The 14,467-nt window shown below is 39.0% G+C and overlaps 1 protein-coding gene across 3 annotated transcripts in view; it reads right to left on the minus strand.

The window, feature by feature from the left end:
• PRRG1 (proline rich and Gla domain 1) overlaps positions 1-14,467 on the minus strand; it is a 135,261-nt gene that overhangs the window by 102,541 nt on the left and 18,253 nt on the right. The window contains exon 1 of one of the 3 annotated variants that reach the window (XM_060137805.1): positions 8,411-8,482. The exons of the other annotated variants lie outside the window; for them this stretch is intronic. The gene's annotated coding sequence lies outside the window, so the exon portion shown is untranslated. Of the gene's footprint in view, positions 1-8,410; positions 8,483-14,467 lie in introns of those variants that run through there. 3 annotated transcript variants of the gene reach the window in all.

Genomic DNA, 14,467 nt, shown 5'->3' on the forward strand with positions numbered 1-14,467 from the left:
AGTTGATTGCTAGAAGCTCAGTGTGGACAAGTTTGAGAGTTAAAAACTTCAGGGGGGCTTGATCTTAGGGGGACCCTCATACTTTTTTGAGTTTTACCACCAGGAGCCCTGCCAAGTTCTCACAGTGAAGATCAGAGAAAAATTCCCTCAGGCTTCCAGAAGTGGGAGGGGGAAAGTAGCCACTTTGTAATATGCCCAGAACATTCTCTACCTCTTAACAAGGTCTGCCCTCAAGAGAAACTATTTAACAGAGCCTAATCAACCTTGGGGAAGTGAAATACTCAAATTGGCTCAAAATACCCAAATACCCAGTTGGTTCTAACCCCCTTTAGCCTTCCACACGGGGGGAAGGAAATCACCCAATTCCAGCCCCCATCTAGCCTTCCTATTTCACCTAACGGTGAAAAACAAATGCTGAGAAGCAGTCGTGAAGGTCACAGCCCAGGGGTACAGGCTCACTAAAAGACTGAGACCCAGTGTTAGGATTATAAAACACTTCCTCTCTCCCCACACCTTCCCACTACATCAGTAGAACTCTTGTATAATGACAGGGGAATAAAACTGAGCGAATAGCTCATCCCAGACCTTATTTAAGAACAAGTCCCTAGGAGAACCTGAAGACAATAGGGGAGTGAAAAACAAAGACACCAGCGGAAGGTTTATCCTCTGTCACCTACAGCTACAGTACATACTACACAGTCTAACTTCTAGCTAGATAAACATCAAACTTCACACTAAAGGCCTATTTACCTCAGCTCCTATTACTCAGTACATGATGTCCAGTTTTCAACAAAAAATTTCAAAGCATAATAAAATAAAACAATCTAGTTAGATGAGACAAAGAAAGCATGAGAACTAGACTCAATTATGGCAGAGATGTTGGAATGATCAATTGATGAAAACTTCAGCAGAGAAATTGGAAGTCTCAGCAGAGAAACAGAAACAATAAAAATGAAATTTTAGAACAACAAAAAAATATAATTTCTGAAAAAAAATCACTAGATTGACTAACATCCAAATGGATATGACAGAGGAATGAGTAAGTGAACTTAAAGACAAATCAACAGAAATTACAGAAGGTGAAGAATAGAGAGAAAAAATTAAACAAAATGAACAGAAGCTAAGAGACCTGTTAAATGATATTATACAGTCATAAATAAATGCAAATAGAATACCAGATGAAGAGGAGAGAGAAAACGTATTTGTAGAAATAATGGATAAAAATTTCCCAAAATTGATGAAAGAAATTCGCAGATACAAAATACATGAATCAAAGCAGGATAAACACAGAGAAACCCAGCCACGGTACATAATAAACCATTGTAAGGCAAAGATAAAGAGCAAACCTTGAAAGCAGCCAGAGAAAAATGACATATCACCAACAAGAGAACAATGATCTGATTAATGCTTAACTTCTCATCAGAAACCATGGAAGACAGAAAGACTGGAACATCTTTGAAGTCTTGGGGGGGGGGGAAAGAAATGTTAACCCAGAATTCTGTATCCAGCAAACATATCCCTGAAGAGTGAAAACAAAATAAAGATACTTTCAGATAAAAGAAAACTAAAAGCATTTGTCACTGGCAGATCACTATAAGAAGTGCATTTGCTGGCAGCAGACTTGCACTGTAAGAAATGCTAGAAGTTATTTAGATGTAAGGCAAATGATACTAGATGGAATTGGGACATTCAAAAATGAATAAAGAGCATCAGAAGTGATAAATGGAGGAATAAATACAGAGGACTATATTTTGCTTTTTTCCTCTGAATTTCTTTATAAATCAAATAACTGTCTAAAACTAAAATGGTAAGTGTCTTGTGGAGTGTGTATGTGTGTGTGTGTGTGTGTGTGTGTATGTGTGTGTTTACATGTATCAACTGTAACAAAAAGGATAGAGGTGTGGACCTATAAGTTTGTGAGTTTTCGATGTTTTACTTGAAGTAGTACAGTATTAACTAATGTACTAAGTAGTACATTATTAACTAATTAAGTGGACTGTGAAAAGTTATTTTTGTATATTATAATCCCTAGGGCAGCCGCTATAAAAATAGTACGAAAAAGAATAGCTAAAATATCAAAAGACAAAATAAAAGAGAATTCTGAAAACATATTCAAATCCTCTACAAACAAGGCAGGATGAAGAGAGGAAGGAAAAACAGAGATGTGTAGAAAATAAAAAATATTAGGCCTAAGCCCAATCATGTCAATAATTACATTAAAGATCAATGAACTAAACACTCCAATTAAGAAGCAGAAATTGTCAGAAGGCAAAAATAAAACAAACTACACAAGTCTACACTGTTTACAAGACACTCATTTTAAATATAAATACACAGACAGGTTAAAAATGAGCAGATGAAAAACATACCTTGCAAAGAGTAATAAGCAAAAGGCTGGAATGGCCATTAACATCACAAGACAAATTTCAAAACCAAATGTATTACAAGAAATAAAGGAGAATGATAATAGAGTCAATAATGATAAAAGAGTCAATTCAACAGAAAGGGACCAACCCAAATGTGTATGCATCCCATAACAGAGTTTCAAAATATAGGAAACAAGAATTGACAGAATTAAAGGGAGAAACAGACAATTCTCCAATCATAGTTGATGACTTTAACACTCCTGTCTCAGCAATGGATTGAACTAGAAAAAAAAAGAACAATCAGCAAAACCATAGAAGACATGCACAACATTATTAGCCACTTTGACCTAATATATATTTATAGACTGATATACCCCAAAATGGCAAAATACACATTCTTTTCAGATTTACATGGGATAGTTACCAGGAGAGATCATATTCTAGGTTATAAAACAAGCCTCAATAATTTTTTTCTTAAAGAAACCAAACCTGAAATCATATGGAGTATGTTCTCTGACCACAAAAGAATCAAATTAGAATACCATTTTAGGGCACACAGGACCACCCTCAAGTTTGTGATTCACCACGGAAGAGTCAACAGTAGGTTATATTCATGGCTAAGATTTATCAGTCTAGGGTACAGAGTAAAAGCAGGAGGAAAAAGATATGCATTGGGTAAAATCCAGAGAGGTCACAGACCTTTTTATACATACTCTCTCTAGAAGCAAACTATAGGGATATATGCAAAATACCTCTGACCAGGGAAGAGCAGAAAGAGCAACTGAGTCTCAGCTTTCATGGCTTGTAAGAAAGGCTGGTCATACAGGCATATCCTGCTACTTGACCGCCATGGTAACTGAAACTCAGGACCCCAACAATGAAACTAGGTACACTTCATCAATCTGGATGTTTGTACAAAGCAGTTCTGACAAACAGGTACAGCACGGTCTATTGCTCCTGGTGTTCAAAACTAAATCAACCATTAACATAAAAACATGCGGAGGGCCACATTCCCAGGGGTTAACCAAGAGTCAATCATGGCTCCAGGTTCCCTTAGAGACATGAAGGAGTCAGCAACCAGACCCCCTGTGTTAACATTGTCCTCACAAATACCAATATGTAAACCAGGAAAACACTACATATTTGGAAAGTAAACAATAAAACTCTAAATAATCACTGGATCAAAACATAAATTACATATATGCTAACTTCTCTCATGAAAGGGATCTGATAAGTTGAAGGAGTATTACTGTATTAGAATAAAAATTATAGTAGTATGTAGTGAAATGTATGTGACTGCATTTGGATAAAAAGCTTTCAACAAAGGGAAACACACAAAAAATCAATTACAAGAGAAATTAGACAATATTTTGAACTAAATGGTAATGAAAATACAACATAAAATCTGTGGAATGCAGTTAAAGTTGTGCTTAGAAGGAAAGTTATAGCCTTAAATGTCTATATTAAAAAAGATCATAATGCAAAATCAACAAGTACTATATAGAAAAATTTTCAAAAATATATAAGTAGAAATTACCCTCCATGTTGTCTTCCATTTTTCCCAGATCTAATGCCAGAATAGAAATGTTTGTAGGTGCTTGTAGGGTGAAACATTTGGTTTCTTTGGAAACCAAAATATCACAAAATCTATGAGCAAGAGGGAACCACCTCCTGAGTAGGAATGTATCATTTAAAGTACACCCTAACCCTAACCCTGGTAGTCCAGTGGTAGAGAATCCACCTTCCAATGCAGGGGACGCGGGTTCAATCCCTCATCAGGGAACTAACGTCTCACATGCCACGGGGCAACTAAGGCCACGCGCCACAACTACTTAGCTCACGCACCTCAACTAGAGCCCGCGTGCCTCAAACTACAGAGCCCACGCGCCCTGGAACCCGCATGCCACAACTACAGAGAGAGAACCTGCATGCCACAACTAGAGAAAAGCCTGCATGCCGCAATGAAGATCCTGCTCGCTGCAATGAAAACATCCTGCGTGCTGCAACGAAGATCCCACATGCCGCAACTAAGACCCGACGCAGCCAAAAAAATAAAAAAATAAAGTACACCATTCTGAGTAGGCCCAAACACTGTGATTATTCTCTGTTTCCTACCACACTTAGAGAGATGTAGAGGCTGGGGGCGGGGGGAGGGAGGGAGGCGGGAGGCAGGTGTTAGGGGTCAGCTTTAGAATTTGTGTGGTCCTTCCAGTTGTATAAAAAGACTTTCTGATGAGCAGATTTTAGTATTTTTGTTGGCCTGGCAATGTGAGAAAAGGGTAATTCCAATAGGGGCCTCACTCTGCCCAGAGACGAGTACAAAGGCTCAAAGGGTAACCCATGGTACATATAGGAGCCGAGTGTTTGGCCAGTGAGAGCCCCACTGCCCCACTGCGTCACACAGTCAAACATTCCCAAAGCAGCAACTCAATGGATCACAGGGCCACAAGTATTACTAGTACAGCTATTAGGTTGGCTTGCCACACTTCCACAGGTTAGTCTGGTCAGGAGACAATGAGCTCAAATGGATTCAGAAAATTTATTACTCAAACACACAGCAAAAGCAAAATCAGCACGGTGTCAGTGTACCAAGCCCTTAATCCCACATGCTGACATCAAACAGGAAGGGCCAGATGACAGATGTTCAAGCGATGTGTCATGCTGCTGTCAAGGAGCCACCTCTAAACTAAATCCAAGCAGTTTTACAGACTTACAGAGACACCTCAAGGGTACAAGGTACAAGGTGGAGACCCCTGCACTCAGCTGAACGAGGAGATGTATGAGAAATGGACTTATGACAGTTTCCCACAAGGTACGTTAGGAGAAACCACCTAGTGACAGCTCCTCACCAAGCTGCTTATCTCCCCTTGCTCCGGGAGGAACCACAAGGCATTTCGCCAAGACTTGAGTCAGACTGTGGTGAAGCATTGCCCACGTGCCCTGAATGAAGACGTGCAAGGTGGGCAGGGTGCTGCACAGAGAAGCTTTTCCACAATATGTTGATTTTATGTGCTTTTACTACAGTGATATTCAATGCCAAGAATTCTGAAGCACTCACTAAGAAGTGATACTGAGCATTTCAGCTGGGCCCTGAATTAACTGAAAGAAAGTCATGGAGGAGGACAGTAAGTGTGAAGTTTTTAACAGAATATCTTCTGTCATCTACCCATACAGGCTAATGGAATTAACCACTCCAAATACAAACACCCTTGAAGCAGGGGGCCTATTTGTGGGAGATGTGTGTAGTGCACAATGAAGGAAGCTGTGTACCAGCTATATGACTTCCTTAACCACTCACTCTTGGTCCTACAGAAGGATACTCTCAGGGTCTTGTAATACTCTGTGGTGTGGAATTAATGCTGCTACTTCTGGTCAAAAAGAATAAGGTCAGATCAAAGGCTGTGGTTCTAAAACAACCAGTGCACTATAATCAGCAATATCTGCCCCAGACAGTGTGAGAACCTTAGGCTATAAACAAACCCATCTCAGAGCTCTCTGAGACAGTCTGCCTTAGTCCTGGCTAGCTGGGGAACCTACAACAAAATGAGTTTGGGTTTTTTTTTTTTTTGAGCCAATGAATTAGACAAGCTTTATGTTGATTAAAGACCAGACAAGATGCTAAGCGGTGAACCAAAATCAAAACAAACACTGATGCACAGTTTTGCTAAGAGAACTCTCTCTCTAGTAAGTTTAGAAAATGAACACTACGGTTATATACCCTTAAAATAAACAGTGAACTTAATCATTATAGGTAGCTTAAAAATATTGATTGTGATCAGTGATCACACACTGCATGAAACAACTAACAAATTATTTAATATTCTCATTTTTTTAAGAAATGTAGAGAACAAAGGTATTTAATTATGTTCGTGTCCCAACCACTTACTGACAAATTTTCATCTTACAGTGAAATAACATATAATATAAAAATGATAATAACATCAAACAACTTTCACTTTTCACCAGACAATCTAACACTACATTTACCTTTTTTTAAAAATTTTTATTGGAGCATAATTGCTTTACAATGGTGTGTTAGTTTCTGCTTTATAACAAAGTGAATCAGTTATACATATACATATGTCCCCATATCTCTTCATTCGTGCGTCTCCCTCCCTCCACCCTCCTTATCCCACCCCTCTAGATGGTCACAAAGCACCGAGCTGATCTCCCTGTGCTATGTGGCTGCTTCCCACTAGCTATCTATCTTACATTTGGTAGTGTATATATGTCCATATATATACTACCACTCTCTCACTTCAACAAAATGAGTTTGAATTACGTTTCTTCAAATACAGATATGGACAGACAGACAGCAAATGGTCACATAGCAACTAAGATTTACCTATGCCAAAGTGGAGGCTAGATTTGCATTAACTTTTGGTCATCTTATAGTAAACATTTTGTAATAAAAAGAATAAAATACTCCTTATAAATTTCTCTTTAATATGACTAAATGTAGGAAGGAAATGCTTAAGATTTCTTTGCCAACATTATACACAGACAGCGACTGACTTGATTAAGGCTGTTTGAAGACATTTCATATACAGTTTTAGACAAATGGGTCCCACACAAATGTGATGAAGGAAAAAAAGAGAAGCAAAACCACATGCCATTGTAGTAATGTAACAGGACAAAACATAACACTATCAGCTGAAGTCCAGTGACTCTAGCACAAGAAAGGGAAACCATGAATAGGCCCAGAGAAATAGGTAAGAGTTAACCGCACTGTGTCACTGGGCAGGCCTGCTATGAGGACTGCAAGTAACAGGAAAAATAACTCACAAAACAACTTATGGTCTATTATCCAGCCAGGAAAGAAACAGACAATGGGGGAAAAGTCTACACAAACCTTGAGAGAGTTCTGTGGATGTGATAATCAAAGTACATTCTCTCACACATCATGCTTGAGAAAGGAATGTAATGAGAAAGAGGCCTCACTCTCCTGTCATCCCTGCTTGCATCGGCAAGGAGGAATAGAAGGTCAGTGGCACAGAAAAGCACCAAAAGACAAAACTTGTTTGGAGGGAGTGATGTAGACCACTGTTAGCCCCTTAAGTTAGGGGGTCTTAAATCTAGGTCAACACTGATTTCTCCAAAGCAGTGGCTAAGGGAACCCCATGTGGTCACATTCGTGATTATACTGAGGCTGCTTCTTACCCAGAGGTCTCTGTCCTGAATACAGAGTTTCCTCCCCTTTAACAATACAAGACACAAAGGAGAAGCAGCAGATATATACACGGGGTAGTGGGCAGGGTGGGAAAGTTCTATGACATTTTAGTTTAAGGTAGACAGTCATTTACATGACCCTGGATCGTCAAGGAAAAATTCTGCCTAAAAAATTCTGATATAGCTGTGGGAATTGTTAGTGTGCAGAATGTAGCTGGTTATGAGAATTAATGGCATTATCCAAGGGCAAGGGCCAAAGTCAAGGAAGGAGTTTTAAGGAGTGAATAAGTGAGAGGTCGAGTAAGATGAAGTAGGTAAATGAAGCATTCTACTGGAAGTGGAGCTCATCATAGGATATCAACTACTCTTTGAGGGATACAAAGGAAAAAAACATCCATTAAAACCCATCTTTTCTTCACCAGAAGACTAGATCTATCACTCAAATACTTATATTCATCATCATGTTTTAATAGAAGGGTGCACTGGATAATCTCATTAATTCAACAATATCTGAATAATCTCATTCATTCAAGTATTTTTGAGCACCTACCGCATGCCTGCCACTGTGTTAAGCACAAAGAAATTGCCCTTTCTAACAAATTTACATAGTATCCTCTCATTCATTCATTTATCAATTCATTCAACAATCATTAAGCACCTAATGCTTGCTAGACCATAATGTTTGATGCTTGAAATGCATGCATAGTAAGTGTTCAATATATATTTTCTCTTCCTGAACACAAGAGTTTTACTGTATAAAGCTGAAAATGGAAAGAGGCAGCCCAAAAGCATGCTTCATGCACTGGGGCCTCCTGAAAAAAGCTCCAAGCTTTAGTGTCAGAGAGCTGGACTGGAATTCCAGCTCTACCACATACCCCAAAGTGACCTTGAGCTCTTAACCTCTCTGAACTGCAGTGTCCTCAGTATACAGTGGGGGTAAATGTCATATCCCCTGCAAGGCAACAAAAATAATAAAAGTAAAATGTCTGGTACAACACAGAGGGGTTGTCATTGCTGTTATTATCACTATTAAGGAAGATAATCTGTGTGGTAAGGAGTTGCTTGAGAGATGAGAAGAAAAAATAATGTGGGCAACCTTCTGAATAATGAACTCACTATACTCCCATGAAGGACAGGGTTGCTAAGAGTGTGCTTGGGTCCCAGAGGAAAAAACAAAATCCCATTCTAAGCAGGATTTACCCCAGTGCCCTTCCTGGTCTTCTGAAGGCCCTGATTATCTTCTTCCTCTTATCAGCCCTGATGAAGTACACTAGAGGCCACCCAATCTAGTGGCAGGGAGTCGCGGGGTGTTCAGAATCCTGATTCCCAACACTAACCAGGCAGAGACCAAGTAGTCAAAGACAACAGTGATGCTCTGACCCCTGGCTAACGAGGCTGAGATTCTGGCAGAGAACTAGCACCAGTTCATTAGTTAAGAACTGAAATGCAAATGAGGAATCAGACAGAAAAAGCAGAAGCCAGCTGCGGAGCACAGGCTCCGGCCACGTAGGCTCAGCGGCCATGGCTCACGGGCCCAGCCACTCCGCGGCATGTGGGATCTTCCCGGACCGGGGCACGAACCCGTGTCCCCTGCATCGGCAGGAGGACTCTCAACCACTGCGCCACCAGGGAAGCCCTATACAACTTTTTAAGAAAGTAAAGAGGTCAGACTTTAGGGGTGGGTGGGGCTTTCTAGAAGCACTGTGAAGGGTGGTACCTGTAGGCTGGAGGCTTTCAGTATCTGTGGATGGGCAGATCTGCATTAAGCACTGGTAAGAAATGCCTGAGGAGACCAGTAAAAAGGATATGATTATAGTGTTAGGAAAGAAGTAATGAACCCTGAACAAGGACAACAGAGTGGGGATGGACTATTGAAAACTTTGCAAAGGTCAATTTTGTAAACTAGGTGAACATTCAGAGTTGAGAAAATGAAATATAAAAAGATGCTAATAATAAATATTAATATCTACCATTTGCATTTTAAGTTAAAGGAACTTTAAAATACAAGGAACACTAAATTTTGTATACTTCATATTAATGCAAAATAAAACACTTGTATTTTCAGACTAACTGCTTATGAGCCTAAAGAAAGAATTTTATTTTTACTCCTCTATATAATAATATTTTCTTGACAAATCCTAGGGAAAATATGAGTGAGATACTGAAGTATGATAAAATTACACAGGAAAGTAAATATACTCTTGCCAAAATCATTATCCTGGTCCCATGAGTAATACTAACACAGAGGAAAAAACTAGGACTATATTCCATTAACTTTTTTTCTGCAGTGACAGCAAATTTTAAACTAGGCATGTGTTTCTAACTTTGCCAGCTTTCTCCCTGAAGCAAACGTGTCAGAGAGGATTACTGTGGCAAGTTAGTCATATGGATTTTTTTTTTTTTTACAAAATGGTAACGCATAACATTAGAAACCAAACCACAAAGAACAGGCTCTCTAGAGCCAGACTGGAGCACATACACAGAACATACAGTGCTTTGAGTAACAAGGTTTTGTCACTCAAAAAGGAGGAGTTTGGTTACCTAGGATTCCAGGAAATAACACATATCTTCTAAGACACAAAGAAGGGAAAAAACAGAATGCAAGGAACTTATTCCAAGGCAGGAATATAAAAGAGAATACATTTTCCTAAAGAAATCCTAGATTTTAAATTCTGAGGCACTGAAAAAAAACGTACCTAAGAAGCTCAAATTGTTATTTAAATTCTGACCCATTTAACTGCCAAGACTTTCAAGAAGATAATGAATGCTATCAAAACTTCATCATAAGTATGTGAATGAGCTTGAAAAGAAGTATACCAGCTGTTTCCATGCAATAATAGAGAAAGCAAAGCAACCACTGAGCATCTTTAAGAGCTCTAATTATCTCTGCCTTGTGGAACTTTATTCGACTCTCACTTCATTATGCTCAATAACATTCTTGAGAAATATTTATGTTTCTGCTTTACAAAGGGTAAAGCATACCCCTTTCACAGCAAAGGTGTTCAATAAATGCTAAATAAAAGTTTGACAAACGTTGTATAAAGCCATTTCTTAAAGAGACTCTAAAAGTCAACTTGCACTGACAATATTATTTCAAGGTTTTCAGGATAACCCAATCACTTTGCCATTGTAGGAAAGGTATTGCAATACCAAGAGGTTGTCTTCTAAACCCCGTGAAAAGGGAGAAAAATCAAAACAAAACCAGAGTCAGATATGGCAGGAATGCTGGAATTATCAGACCAGGAATTTTAAAATACTAAGAATAACATGCTATAGGCTTTAATGGAAAAAGTAAACAACATGCAAGAAAAGATGGACAATGTAAGCAGAGAGATGGATATTCTAAGAAAGTATCAAAAAGAAATGCTACCAATCAAAAACGCTGTAACTGAAATAAAGAATGCCTTTGATGGGCTCATTAGTAGAATGGACACAGGTGAGTAAAGAATCTCTAAGCTTGAAAATATGACAATAAAAACTTACCAAAACTGAAAAGAATATCCAAGAACTCTGAGACAACTACTAAAGATGTAACATATGTGTAATGAGAATACCAGAAAGAGGAAACAGAGAAAAGAACAGAAGCAATATCTGAAGCAATAGTGAGTGAGAATTTCCCCAATAAGTGTCCGATACCAAACCACAGATCCAGGAAGCTCAGAGAACACCAAGCAGGATAAATGCTTAAAAACATAACAAAACAAAGAAACAGGGCTTCCCTGGTGGCACAGTGGTTAAGAATCCGCCTGCCAATGCAAGGTACATGGGTTCAAGCCCTGGTCCAGGAAGATCCCACATGCTGCGGAGCAACTAAGCCCGTGCGCCACAGCTACTGAGCCTGTGCTCTAGAGCCTGCGAGCCACAACTGCTGAGGCCACGTGCCTACAGCCCATGCTCCACAACAAGAGGAGCCACCGCAATGAGAAGCCCGCGCACAACAACGAAGAGTAGCCCCCACTTGCTGCAACTAGAGAAAGCCCATGTGCAGCAACAAAGACCCAACACAGCCAAGAAATAAATTAATTAAACCAAAAACAAAAAGTTTAAAAAATACAAAAACAAAGAAACAAACAAAAAGCTATGTCTAGGCATGTTATATTCAAATTGCAGAAAATCAAAGACAAAAAAATCTGGAAAGAAGCCAAAGGGGGACAAAAAAAAACTTACCTATAGAGGAACAAAGGTAAGTTGATCCTTGAATAACCTGGTTTTGAACTGCCTGGGCTCACTTATATGCAGATATTTTTCAATAGTAAATACTGAAGTACTACACGGCCCATGGTTGGTTGATGCAGATGCAGAGGACGCAGATGCAGAGGGATGGCTGTAAGTTATACTCACTTGGATTAACCCCCACATTGTGCAAGGCTTAACTGTACATCTGACTTTCCCTCAGAAACGAAGCAAGCAAGAAGGGAGTGAAGAGAAGTATTTACAGTGTTGAGATTAAAAAAATCCACCAATTCAGAATTCTGTACCCTGAGAAATTATCTTTCAAAAGGGAAGGAGAAATAAAGACTTTCTCAGACAAACAAAAACTGAGGAAACTTTTAGACAGATCTGTCTGACAAGATATGTTAAAAGAAGTTCTTCAGAGAGAAGGAAAATAATATAGGTCAGAAATAAGGATCTACATAAAGAAAGGAAGACCATCAAAAAATGAATAACTAAAGGTAATATAAAAACTTTTATTTTTCTTATTCTTAAATGATCTAAAATATAACAATTTGTTGAAAATAATAGCAACAATGTATTCAATTATGAATGCTTATATATGTAGTATGCTTTTGTATAAGTGAAATGAATGATAACAATGATACAAGGAATAGGAGGGAGGAATTTGGAATATTTTGTTATTATACGGTACTTGTATTACCCATGAAGTGATACAGTATTATTTGAAAGAGGAATTGGATTAGTTGGAAATGTATATTTAGCCAATGCTAGGGAAACCATTAAAAGTTTTTTCAAAAAGGCACAATTGATACGCTAACAAATGACAGAAAATGGAATCATATAAAGTGCTCAGTTAAAACCACAAAAAGCCAGAAAAAGTATGAAAGACAAAAACAGGAACAAAGAACAAGGGCAACAAATAGAAAACAGTGACAAATATGGTAGTTATTAATCCAACTATATCAATAATCCCTTTAAACTGTCAATGATCTAAATATACCAATGAAAAGACAGATTGCCAGAGAGGATGAAAAAAACAAAACCCAAATATATGTTGTCTACAACAGGAGTCCCAACTCCCAGGCCGCAGACCAGAACGGGTCTGTGGCCTGTTAGGAACCAGGTCACACAGCAGGAGGTGAGTGGTGGGCAAGTGAGCGAAGCTGCATCTTCCGCTCCCCGTCACTCGCATTACCACCTGAACCGTCATCCTGCTCCCACCCCTGTCCGTGAAAAAATTGCCTTCCACGAAACCGGTCCCTGATACCAAAAAGGTTGGGGACTGCTGGTCTACAAGAAACTCATTTTATTATTTTTTTTAACTTTTTACTTTATACTAGAGTATAGCTGATTAACAATGTTGTGACAGTTTGAGGTGCACAGCAAAGTGACTCAGCCATACATATGCATGTATCCATTCTCCCCCAAACTCCCCTCCCATCCAGGCTGCAACACTAAGCAGAGTTCCCTGTGCTATACAGAAGGTCCTTGTTGGTTATCTATTTTAAAAACAGCAGTGTGTACCTGTCAATCCCAAACTCCCTAACTAACCCTTCCCCCAACTCTTCCCCACGGGGAACCATACGTTGTTTCTCTAAGTCTGTGAGTCTGTTTCTGTTTTGTAAATAAGTTCATGTGTATTATTTCTTTTTAGATTCCACATATATGCGATATCACAGGATGTTTCTTTCTCTGACTTACTTCACTCAGTATGACAACCTCTAGGTCCATCCACGTTGCTGCAAATGGCATTATTCAGAAACCCATTTTAAATATAAAGACATATATACATGAAAAGTAAAGGCATAGAGAAAGATACACCATGCTAGTAATTAATCAAAAGAAAGCAGAAGCAGCTGTATCAATTTCAGACAGAACTACTTCAGGGCAAGGAAAGTTTTCAGCAATAAGAGGATAATACCATAACATAATGATAAAGGGGTCGATCCTCCAAGAAGACATAACAATCCTCAATGTGCATGCACATAACAACAAAGTGTTAAAATATATTTGGCAAAACCTGACAGAACTGGGCTTCCCTGGTGGCGCAGTGGTTGAGAGTCTGCCTGCCGATGCAGGGGACACGGGTTTGTGCCCTGGTCCGGGAGGATCCCGCGTGCCGCGGAGCTTCTGGGCCCGTAAGCCATGGCCACTGGGCCTGCGCGTCCGGAGCCTGTGCTCCACAACGGGAGAGGCCACAGCGGTGAGAGGCCCACGTACCGCAAAAAAAAAAAAACAAAAAAAAAAACCTGACAGAACTGCAAGGAAAAGTAGATGAATCCCCTATTATAGTTGCAGACTTTAACACTCCTCTAACAGAAATGGACAAATCCAGCAGGCAGAAATTCAGTAAGTACACAGTCAATCCCTACAGCACCATCAATCAATTGGATATAATAGATATCTAAAGACTACTTCATCCACCAACAGCAGAGTTCACAATTTTCTCTAGCTTGATGGAATATGCACCAAAACAAACCACATTCTGGAACATAAAACACAACCTTAACAAATTTAAAAGAATAGAAATCATACAGTGTCTGCTCTCAGACCACAGTGGAATTACACTAGAGATCAGTTAACAGTAAAATAACTGCAAAATCCCAAAATATATGCTGATTAAACAACTCACTTCTAAACAACACATGGGTCAATGAAGAACTCTCAAAATAAATTTTAAAATATTTTGAACTAAATGAAAAAGAAAATGCAACTTACCAGACACTATGGAATGCAGTGCTTAGAGAGAAATTTAT

Source organism: Lagenorhynchus albirostris, chromosome X (assembly GCF_949774975.1).
Source record: "Lagenorhynchus albirostris chromosome X, mLagAlb1.1, whole genome shotgun sequence".
Lineage (NCBI taxonomy): Eukaryota > Metazoa > Chordata > Mammalia > Artiodactyla > Delphinidae > Lagenorhynchus > Lagenorhynchus albirostris.